General features: G+C 43.9%; 1 protein-coding gene across 14 annotated transcripts in view; it reads right to left on the minus strand.

The window, feature by feature from the left end:
- The window catches only part of cdc42 (cell division cycle 42), a 34,198-nt gene extending 23,420 nt beyond the window's left edge, over positions 1-10,778 (minus strand). For 3 of the 14 annotated variants that reach the window (XM_078239080.1, XM_078239088.1, XM_078239093.1), the window contains exons 1-2: positions 10,656-10,778; positions 7,481-7,635 (exon numbers count right to left, since the gene is read on the minus strand). The gene's annotated coding sequence lies outside the window, so the exon portion shown is untranslated. Of the gene's footprint in view, positions 1-3,729; positions 3,915-4,146; positions 4,564-7,480; positions 7,636-7,713; positions 7,815-10,655 lie in introns of those variants that run through there. The other 11 variants (XM_078239079.1, XM_078239092.1, XM_078239087.1 and 8 more) reach the window with 9 other exon arrangements.
- Positions 10,779-10,982: the final 204 nt, after the last annotated feature.

The following is a 10,982-nucleotide window of genomic DNA, read 5'->3' on the forward strand; positions in this document are numbered from 1 at the left end:
TTCTTGACCTCAGACAATGGAATTAAGTAATGCTAATTCCACAAACATAGAAAATAGGAGGCAGCCATGGAGCCTGCTCCACCACCACCATTCATTATGATGGCTGATCATCCAACTCCTGTGCCCACTCACCACCCCAAATATAATCTCTCTGCATACATCAGTCTCACCACCATCCCAGGGATCAGCCTGGTAAACCTTCATTGTGCTCTATAACAAGAACATCCTTTCTCAGATAAGAGTGGCCACATTTCCAGGTGTGGTCTCACCAACGCCCTATATAACTGCAGCAAGACATCCCTGTTCCTGCACTCCAATCCTCTGGCTATGAAGGCCAACGTACCATTTGCCTCCTTTACTACCTGCTGCACCTGCATGTTTGCCTGCAGTGATTGGTGTACAAGGACAGACAGCTCTCATTGCACATAGCTGTTCAGCAAATCCTGTTCTTGATACCAAAGTGGATAACCTCACATTTATCCACATTATACTGCATCTGCCATCTCGTTTGTCCAAATCACATTGAAGCATCTCTCCCCACAGCTCACCCGTCCATCCAGCTTTGTCATCTGAAAATTTGGAGATCTTGCATTCAGTTCCCTCATCCAAATCATTAATACAAATTGTGAATAGTTGGGAGTTCTAACACTGATCTCTGTAGTACCCCACTGATCACCGCATGCCATCTGGTAAAAGATCTGTTTAGTCCTTCTGTTTCCTGACTGCCTACTCACAGTACACTACCCTAATCCCATGCCTGTCACCGTTTGCCAAGTGTTGTTAAATCTTTTATAATGGATTCTAGTATTTTCCCCACTTCTGACTGGTCTATAATTCCCCATTTTATCTCTACTTCCATTCTTTTCAGTGGGGTTACATCGCAACAGTTCTTACAGGTTGGCTGCCCTCCAGAGTCCAAGAATCATGGAAAGTGACCACCAATGCATCCACTATTTCTAGGGTCACTTCAAAAAGTACTCTGCGATGTAGATTATCAGGCCCTGGAAATTTGTCAGCCTTCAAATCCCAATTTCCCCCAACACCATTTTCCTACTAATACTGATTTCATTCAGTTCCTCCCTCAAAACCCTGTTTAACATTTCCAGTATGTTATTGGTGTCATCTTTTGTGAAGACAGAACCAATGTATTTAGTTGGTCAACCATTTCTTTGTTCCTCTGCTTCTGACTGTAAAGCACCTTCGGGTTTTCACCACTCTTTTCCTGTTCACAGCAAGCTTACTCAGACTATTTTCCCCTTCTTAAAATCAACCCTTTGAAGTCTAAACTGCTCCCAATCCTCAGGCTTGTTTTTTTTTAAAAAAACAGAGTCAGCCATCAAAATGAATTGCAGAACAGGTTCAATCTTCAAATTCAATATCCTGATCCCACATTCCTTGATGCCTTTAGCCCCAAGAGCTATATATAATTTCTTCTTCAAAATCACAATATTTTGGCCTCAATTACTTTGTGGTAGTGAACTCCACAGATTCATCATTCTGGGTGAAGAAATTTCTCCTCACCTCAGTCCCAAAATGTTTACCCCTTATCCTCAAACTATGACTTAGTTTGACTTCTCTGTCTTTGGGAACATTCTGAATCTGATTCCCTCTCTTCCAAACTCCAAAGAATACATTTTTCTGGCCAATATGCATGTCTCTTCCTTGGATCTAACAATCTCTAATTTCCCTTATAAGCCCATGGTTTGGCCACTTTTTTCAGTTTTAGTTTTTGCACCAGACAGGAAAAAACAATTGTTGGCAGCTCACCCATTGCCTACCCACTGTCATCCAGATTGTACTATTTGTTCCCCAATCCATCATCTCGCCTCGTATACCATTGTAGTTTCCAGGACCTAGTCTCAGAATCAACCGCACCACTTTCCATTTTGATGAATTCTGTTAGTATGGTCACTCAACCCCAAAGGGCCTCAACTAGATTGCCAATTATACCCAGTCTTGGATGGCCTGTTCATTGTACATTGTGAATGGAAGCTTGGTTGAAATCAAAGATTTTCTTTTAAATTCCTCAAAAAAAGGGTACTGACGATTATAAACCAAGTCAACAGTCTTCAACTCATAGGAACGCAAGCATGAAAGATTGAGATGTTTTTGCCATGAAATGTTTAAATGCTGGATCTACTTGACACCATCCTTACGTTAACTGGATTTAAGCACTTGCTTAGCAGTTTGTAGAAAATTTACATCTGCATTCCAAAATCTAATAGTCTGGCAATAGTAATACCAAGTAGCTTATATGGCAACAATTCACTAATAATCTTAAGTATACTATGTTTTATGGCCTGCTGTTTGAGCTTTTGTATGGCCAGTGGGATAAAAATTTCCTCAGCTGTCAACATGTGGGTTTCCTGCAACCAATGGAGATTTAGAAAAGAATTCCAACAGACCACAAAGCTGGCTACCAGGACGACAAGATCTTCATTTTCAAAAGAAAGGGGGTCAGCTGGATTTGCACAAAATTCATTGAAGTGGATGCTGGAGACCTACATGGAAAGCCATCATCCTGAGAAAATTGCTGAAACTTTTCATAAAATGCCTACAGTACGAGGCCGCCATTTGGCCCATCGAGCCTACACTGACAACTCCACCTACGTTCTATCCCTGTAATCCCATCTATGTATGCTAATCCCCCTGACACTAAGCAGCAATTCACCATGGCCAATCTGTGGTTGGACTGTGGGAGGAAACCCACGCAGACAGGGAGAAATGTGCAAACTCTACACCAGACAGCACTGAGGCCAGAATTGAGCCCAAGTCTCTGGCGCTGCGAGGCAGCAGTGCTAACCACTGGGTCACCCAATGCAAGAACGCCACATTTCAAAAAGAGAAAAGGTGCTGATTGGTCAGCAAATCAACTGATTAGGCAAGGCATTGCCAGCTAAGGAGAACACAACAGGGAACTATTAGTCCCAGCCCCCTGGGTAATTCAAAGAATCAGGTTCTTGTAAATGTGTGCAAGCATAAACAAGCTACATTACAATCACAGATTCTCAAAACTGGTTGTTTGAGCTAACGGCTGTACTTTCAGGATTGTGCTGTACGATGTGATTCTGCAATTGGGCAGCACAAAGCAAAGATTAATGGGAAATTTTAAAATGCCCAACCAGTGGAATAAAACAAAAATATTGGCTTAATTTGCACCAAAACTAAACATGCATGTTACAGCACCAAAATTTGCAACATCTATCATGGACAAATTGCATATACTGATTCCCAAAATTAAAAACGACTTGGCCTATATTAAGCTCAGCATTGAACTGATATCTTGGGACCATTACTTGGAAATTACATTAGCATCAGACAAGTCATTAAAAGCAGGGTTTAAGCTGGCCACATTGAGGTACTCTGATACTACATCTGTTGCTACATTTAAGGCAACCAGAATAAGAAAGTTCCATATTTGCACGAGAACGTCAGAGTCACCATGGCGAGTGCCATACCCTCTTAGAGTTGCCCGAATTTTACATTATTCAAAAGTTGGCCTGGTTAAATTCTATCCCAGATACTGCTGTGACTAAGACTTCCATCTGTCCTTCAGACAAGAATACTGTTCAGCCGCTGCCACAGCATGCACTTGTCAGGTTAACAAGCATGCATGGGCAGGAACTAACACAATACAGGATGTGTGCATTTCAAAACACTAATTTGGTAAAACGTTTACTGATCTTTCAAGTAACATTTACTATACAGGATACAGAAGATAACCCGTACCTGGTATGGAATTACATACAGCTTCAGAGCTATTGAATAGCTGCCCTTCCCATCTTGCTTCCAGAATTGAGTGACAAGAATCAAGATGCTTTGTTAATTATAACCACTGCCTGCGTAAAATTGATGTAAATGGGACTTCAGCACCAAAATCTCACGCCTTAAGAAAAACCTTAACTTCCAGGGATCTGCAGAGACATTTTTATACATAAATGCTCTAGTTAGTAAATTAGAGCTTATTTCACAAATCTAATTTACACACCTAAAGCAGTGCGTGGGATTAACTTCACACAAGTACTGGATTCCAATTATGGAAATTTCTGCCAAGCCACTTTTGAGCCAAAAACAGCAATTTAAGTGCAAAATCAAAGTACAATGAGATATAGGTTGGAAGACGCAATCTTTCCACCAAACCATTACCTGGCATGTACGAGAAGTGCTCCGTTAGGTTTGTGTAGACCAATGATTTCAGCTGGACAGATTAGGAAAAGCTGGTGATCAAGTTTATGCAAGAACAAAACCAGGATGTGAACAGATTCACTTATTCATTCAAACAAGAGCTGAATGGGACAGATCACATTATTCAATAGGAATGCATCATGGTCACCTAAGGGGGGGGACAGACAAGAATTTCAGTTTTCCCCTTAAATCAACTGGAGCTTTTTGAAACTCCCAAGAGGTCATGGCTTCCAGTTGATGGGGAATGTGACAGAGGGTACACCAGGTGGCTACCAGCTCATTTGCATATGCATTTTGGAAGAATCAATAGATGAAAAGTGGCAAAAACTCAAGGGAGCAGGAGGTCAGTTCTCGCAACATGTCAGTTTCAAATCGGCCTTGGTCATTAACTGTGGATCCTCACTAGTTCCAAAATCTATTGTAGCGATCACAGAAATTCAATAAACGGAAAATCTATACAAGGGAAGATATGTTTTGAAATTGACAAGCAAAGAAACTAACTATTCCCAGTTGCAATGGCCCACAGTTTATGGAACTTGAAGCACATAACCACTCCAATGTGATCCACTCCAATGTGATCCACTACAGTTCCTGGCCAATAGCTTCTGAAAGACCTTGTCCTGAAGGCCCAAAGAAATCATAGAGAAATCATAGAAACCCTACAGTGCAGAAGGAGGCCATTCGGCCCATCGAGTCTGCACAGACCACAATCCCACCCAGGCCCTACCCCCACATATTTACCCTGCTAAGCCCTCTAACCTACGCATCTCAGGATTCTAAGGGGCAATTTTTAACCTGGCCAATCAACCTAACCCGCACATCTTTGGACTGTGGGAGGAAACCGGAGGAAACCCACGCAGACACGAGGAGAATGTGCAAACTCCACACAGACAGTGACCCGAGCCGGGAATCGAACCCGGGACCCAGGAGCTGTGAAGCAGCAGTGCTAACCACTGCGCTACCGTGCCGCCCAGATCAGAAAAGCAATACAATTTCACAAGAGCAAAGCAGACAGATATTCAACAGCTTATGCACAATGCCTCTGGGGGTGGGTGGAAAATCACAGGTCACTGACCATCCTCACAGCAGGCCAAACGTAATCAAATAGGCAACTGAACAAAATTTGATAAAAATCCAATTCAGCTTCACACAGTGTGGGTCTCAACTGATCATAGACATTTGTTCCTTGTATCTCAAGCATCAGTGAAGACACACTGGAAATAGTATTAGCAAAGTTAAGAGCACACAATGCCAATTTTTCAATGAAGTCTGTTGGGCTATGATGCAGAAGTTTTTAGTTCAGCCATGCAATAAATACATCATTTAGAATAGCACACATGAAAACTGCAAATAATTTGTGAAACTGTGTGTTTGGGATATGCAAAGTCCTATTTATTAGCATAAGAATCTGTAGGCCAAACTCAACTCGTGGTAACCTGTACTAAAGGAGGTTCAAGAAACTGCAAATGCTGAAAATATACAGATGACAGGATATCCAGCCCAGAAGAGAGCAGCATCTGACAAAATCTAGGTCAGCATCCAGCACAGGTTGAAACCGGAAGATATGCACAGCAAATCTGTAATCAAGATTTTAATCAAGCTGAAGTATAAATTTAAAAATACAATTTAAATTGAAAAATGTTCAGCCACTGACCAGTTCCTGCTCACACAACTCACATTGGAACAGAAAAGGCAACCTCTTTTATCAGTCAGCAAAAGCACTGTGGGACCAGCTCAGCCTTGGTGCCAGAGAATCAAAAGCTTGTTACTTCTACTTCACTCATTTCAGAGTGGCAGATACAACAGTTATTTTCCATTTACTACAAGTGAATTATTCTTGTGCACTTCAAGCCCTAATCCCCTATTTCATTTGAGCCATAGCAATGTTATAGAATCTTTGTGCAGACGACCATTTGGCCCTTTGAGTCTGCACTGGCTCTTGGAAAGAACATTTAGTTCCACCCCTCCCCCTTACACATTATCCCTTTTCAGATAGCAACCCAATTCCCTTCTGAATACTTCAACCTGTCTCCATCACCCTCTCAAAAGGTTTGCTCCAGACCCAGTTTATTTATTAGTCACAAGTAAGGCTTACATTAACACTGCAATGAAGTTACTGTGAAATCATAATTTCTTGCATCACTTCTACTCATTTTGCCTATTTCTTGATATAATCTTCAAGGGGAAAACAGTTTCTCACTATTTACCCTGTCTGTAAATCACTTCTGTGCTCTCTCCAATGCTTTCATATCCTTCTCAATTATGGCACCCAGAACTGAATGCAGTGCTCCAGATGAGGCAATTCAACCTGGCTGCCTTAACTCTTCAGCCCCTATAAAACCCAAGACACAATAAGCTTTATTAACTGCTCTCAACTTGCCCTGCCACCTTCAAGGATTGAAACACAATTGTCCCTTTGCTCTTGCACCTCCTTAGTTTGTCCCTTTGATTCACCCAGCATATTCTTCCTGTCAAAACGAATCACCTCACTTCTTTGCATTGAACATCTGCCACTTGCCTGCCCAATCCACTAATACGTTAAAAGTTCATTTATTAATCACACAAGGCTTACATTAATACTGCAATGAAGTTACTGTGAAAATCTCCTAGTCACCACACTCTGGCGCCTGCTCAGGTACACCGACGGAGAATTTAGCATGACAAATGCATCTAACCAGCACATCATGGACCGAGGGGAAAGCTGGGCACCTAGAGGAAACCCATGAAGACACGGAGAATGTGCAGCCTCTGCACAGTGAGCCAACCTGGGTCCCTGGCACTGTGAGGCAACAGTGTTAACCATTGTGCCACTATGTCCTTTTGAAGTTCATGACCATCAGTTGGCAATGCTACCAATTTTCATGCCATCTGCAAATTTTGATATCATGCCCTATACACAAGTCATTACTACAAATCAGAGAGAGCAAGGGATGCCAACTATGACCCCCGAGGAATGTCACTGCAAACCTTCCTCCACACCGAAAAACAACTATGGCTATTCTATTTCCTGTCACTCAGCCAATTTTTTTATCCAAATGTCTATTTTCCCTTTCATTCCATGAACTAGAATTCTGTTTATAAGTCTGTTGTGGCACTGTATCAAATATCTTTTGAAAATCCATATACAGCACATCAACAATGCTGCCCTTATCAACCTCCCGCTAGCTCCTCAAAAAAAAAATCAAGTTAAACATAATTTTCCTTTAATGAATCTATGCTGTCTTTCCTTAACTATCCTGCACTTGCCCAAGTTACACCACCATTCTAACAAAGACACCAATTGTCACCTAGTTACCTTCAATCACAATTGCATCAAATCTCAGAATCAGTTGTTGAACAAGTTTCTACGATTATTAGAGTATGGCAAGTACGAAATGCAGAATTTTCTAGTTCTCATTGGAAGTTTTCAAACAGTCACCCTGATGTGGCCCATTATTCGTGATTGGTTCCCTGTACAGTATTAGAAAATAGAAATTAATGATGCAATAGCAAAGTTCTAACAACCAGAAAACAGACTAGAATACAAACCTGAAAGTAGGCAAAGCTGCTGCTCTAGTCTTGCTCACAGCTACAGGTTGTGATTCAAGAATGGAGCCTCAGAACCAGATAGCCAAGACTCCAAGCGAGAGCTGCAAAGCAAAGTTTCCTCAGAGGAAGCCAGACTTGAAGGAACGCAGACAAAGTTTCATTTTTGCTTTCATAATTACAGAAGCAGATAAAGAATCATAGAATCCCTACAGTACAAAAGGAGGCCATTCAACCCATCGAGTCTGTACCGACCACAATCCCACCCAGGCCCTATTCCCACAACCCGACGCATCTATCCTGCTAACCTCCCTGACACTAAGGGGCAATTTAACATGCCCAATCAACCTAACTCGCACATCTTTGGAGGGTGGGAGGAAACCCACGCAGACACAGGGAGAATGTGCAAGCTCCACACAGACAGTGACCCGAGGCTGGAATCGAACCCAGGTCCCTGGCACTGTGAGGCAGCAGTGCCAACCACTGTGTCACCCTAAAGCAACAGCATCGTGCAGTCCCACCTTTCCAATAGGGGATTCAAATTGGCCCAGAGGCAAGTTTTATGCACCAAGATCTATCTTCCAGGGACCCCACCCTCTGGAAAAGGGATACCTGGTCAAGACCACTTCAATCTGTATCTATACCTACAACCAAATTTTAAATCCTTTAAGCAAATAGATAAATACTTCCAAGGATGGAAATGTGCAGGGAAGCAGGACTATTCAATAGTTAAGCAAAAAAGCAATACTGTACAGAATGGTGAAACATGCAAAGAGACAATCATTCAAGGTTAATAGACAACTTTTCTCAAAGATTACACTCATGAGTTTAGTCTGATTTCTAAACCACATTTGGCAACCAAGAGCTTTAACTCAATGGACACAGCATTTTATTACATTGGAACTCAGACTCTTGCATGCTTTTTCTTGCCCATTCAAGGGATGTGGGGTCTCTAGCTGTGCTAGCATTAGTTGCCCATCCCCAATTGATCTTGACTTGAGGGGCTTGCTAGGTCATTTAAGAATCAACCACATTACTGGAGTCACACACACCAATAGCAGATTTCCTTCCCTAAAAACAACATCAGTGAACCAAATAGCTTTTTACAACAAATTGCTCCATGAAACCAGAGTCATCAGTTGGCTTTTAATTCCAGATTTTGGAATTCAAACTTCACCACCTACTTTTGCCCTGTTGCTATCTGACCTGCTGACTATTTCCAGCATTTTCTGTTTCTATTTGAAACAAGTAGTACCGATTAAGCTAATCCCAGGCTTGAATTACACAAACGCTATAGTGTATTAATCACAGCATAACAGAAATACTAAACATCAAAATTAAACCCAGCCTATATGAAGAGGATTCACTGGAAACTGCGCCAGATTAGCCAACTTCCTGTCACTGCAACTAGTCACCAATTTTTTTTAAAACCCACATCTACCAACCTAAATGTACACTCATCAATTATCAGGCCCATGAACAGAAATTCTGAGTCCCAGAAACAATACATCTGTATAGTAATCAAAACAGGAATTATTCAACAGGTGTGGGGTACAATAAGCAATGACAAATGATTCTCTGTACAATGGCAGTGGTTAGCACTGCTGCCTCAGCACCAGGGACCCAGGTTCAATTCCCAGCTTGGCTCACTGTCTGCGTGGAGTTTGCACACTCTCCCCATGTCTGCGTGGGTTTCCTCCCACAGTCCAAAAGACATGCTGGTTAGGTGCATTGGTCATGCTAAATTCAATTGCACAACCTCGGAAGCGCGAGTCACTTCTGAATCATAAAAATAGGAGGAAACCTGCATGTTACAACTTCCCAGTGACATTGGGAACTCTAGCTACTCAATATTGTACATGATAACCACGCAAATGTCTCTCTCAATGACAGAGAGGGGCAGTTTCCATCTTGATCCACACCAAATATCACTGGCTCACATTTTGACTACAGCGGCAATCCTGAGCCGCAATCAGAATCACTGGCTCACATTTTGGGCAAGGCAGTCCCATCCTGGGCAGCAATAATCAGATCAGTGGTCACCAGGTACAATTGGAGATGTATAGAAAACAGGATGCTCCCTCCTGTCACCAGCAGCAATGCAGTTTCTCTGCAGTCTTCACTGCAGTGAAACGCTCAAACAGCTGACAGAACATTTTCTGTACCTTTACTGGAGAATCTCGAGAGATTCAAGCCCCAAGAACTACAGCCAGCTTGTTCATTTGGACACAAAAATGCTCAAGTGAGGAGAATTTACTGATTTGATTCTTTAGGCTTCTTCCCTCTAACCATTTTGCTTTTTAAAAAACCTGATTTTAAAGAGAAAACTAGCACAGTTTGACATAGCACCCTAACTTCCTCTTTCTTGGTAAGGTTAGAACAGGAAACCCAGTTTGGAGCTGAAGGATTTATTTTAGGGAGAGAGAGGATGGGGGGGGTGGGTTATTTTCCCCTCTCCCGGTGCAGGGATGTTGTTCAACGCCAGGGTGCTGGAATTCCCAGCTGGAAGCCGCCTCCAAACTGCGGCATTTGCTGGGAGCCGAGTGACTGCAGCAAAACCCCCCCTCCCCTCCCTCCCGAGAGGCCGCGGCCTCCTCCCGGCCCGGGAGGAGCCCAATGTCACCGCCACACCCCGGCTCCCCAGCCTCAAATCCCGGGAAGCGGCTGCCCAAGCCCCGACTAGCGGAGAAGGGGCCGGAGCCGCTGCCGCCGCCCCCCTCCCCACCCGGGGCAGGGAAGGACCAGGCCTCAGGCGCCAGATTAGAGCCGCTCGTAAAGCCGGGAGGGGAGGCTCCCGCGGGCCGGGCTGCTGACTAACCCCCGGCGGGCTGGGCTCTCGGTTCCCTCCCCGGGGCCGGGTGCCGCGCGCTCTCAGTTCCCCCCCCCCCCCCCCCCCCTTCTCCCCGGGGCTGGGTGCCGCGGTGCCCCCGCTCTCTCTCACTCACCGCTCTCTCTCTCTCCGCTGTTTCTGCTCCGGGCGTTGGCAGCTGCACGGGGTCTCCCGCTCCGCTTTCAGCCTCAGCAGGGGCACGGCGTCATTGCGTCATCGCGCTGGCCCCGCCCCAAAGATCAGCTGCAGGCACTGGATCAGGGATCAGGAGTGGGTCAGAATGGATCAGGAAAGGAGGATCAGGAGTGGGTCAGAATAGATCAGGAAAGGTGGATCAGGAGTGGGTCAGAATAGATCAGGAAAGGTGGATCAGGAGTGGGTCAGAATAGATCAGGAAAGGGGATCAGGAGTGGATCAGAATAGATCAGGAAAGGGGATCAGG

Source organism: Mustelus asterias, chromosome 22 (assembly GCF_964213995.1).
Source record: "Mustelus asterias chromosome 22, sMusAst1.hap1.1, whole genome shotgun sequence".
Lineage (NCBI taxonomy): Eukaryota > Metazoa > Chordata > Chondrichthyes > Carcharhiniformes > Triakidae > Mustelus > Mustelus asterias.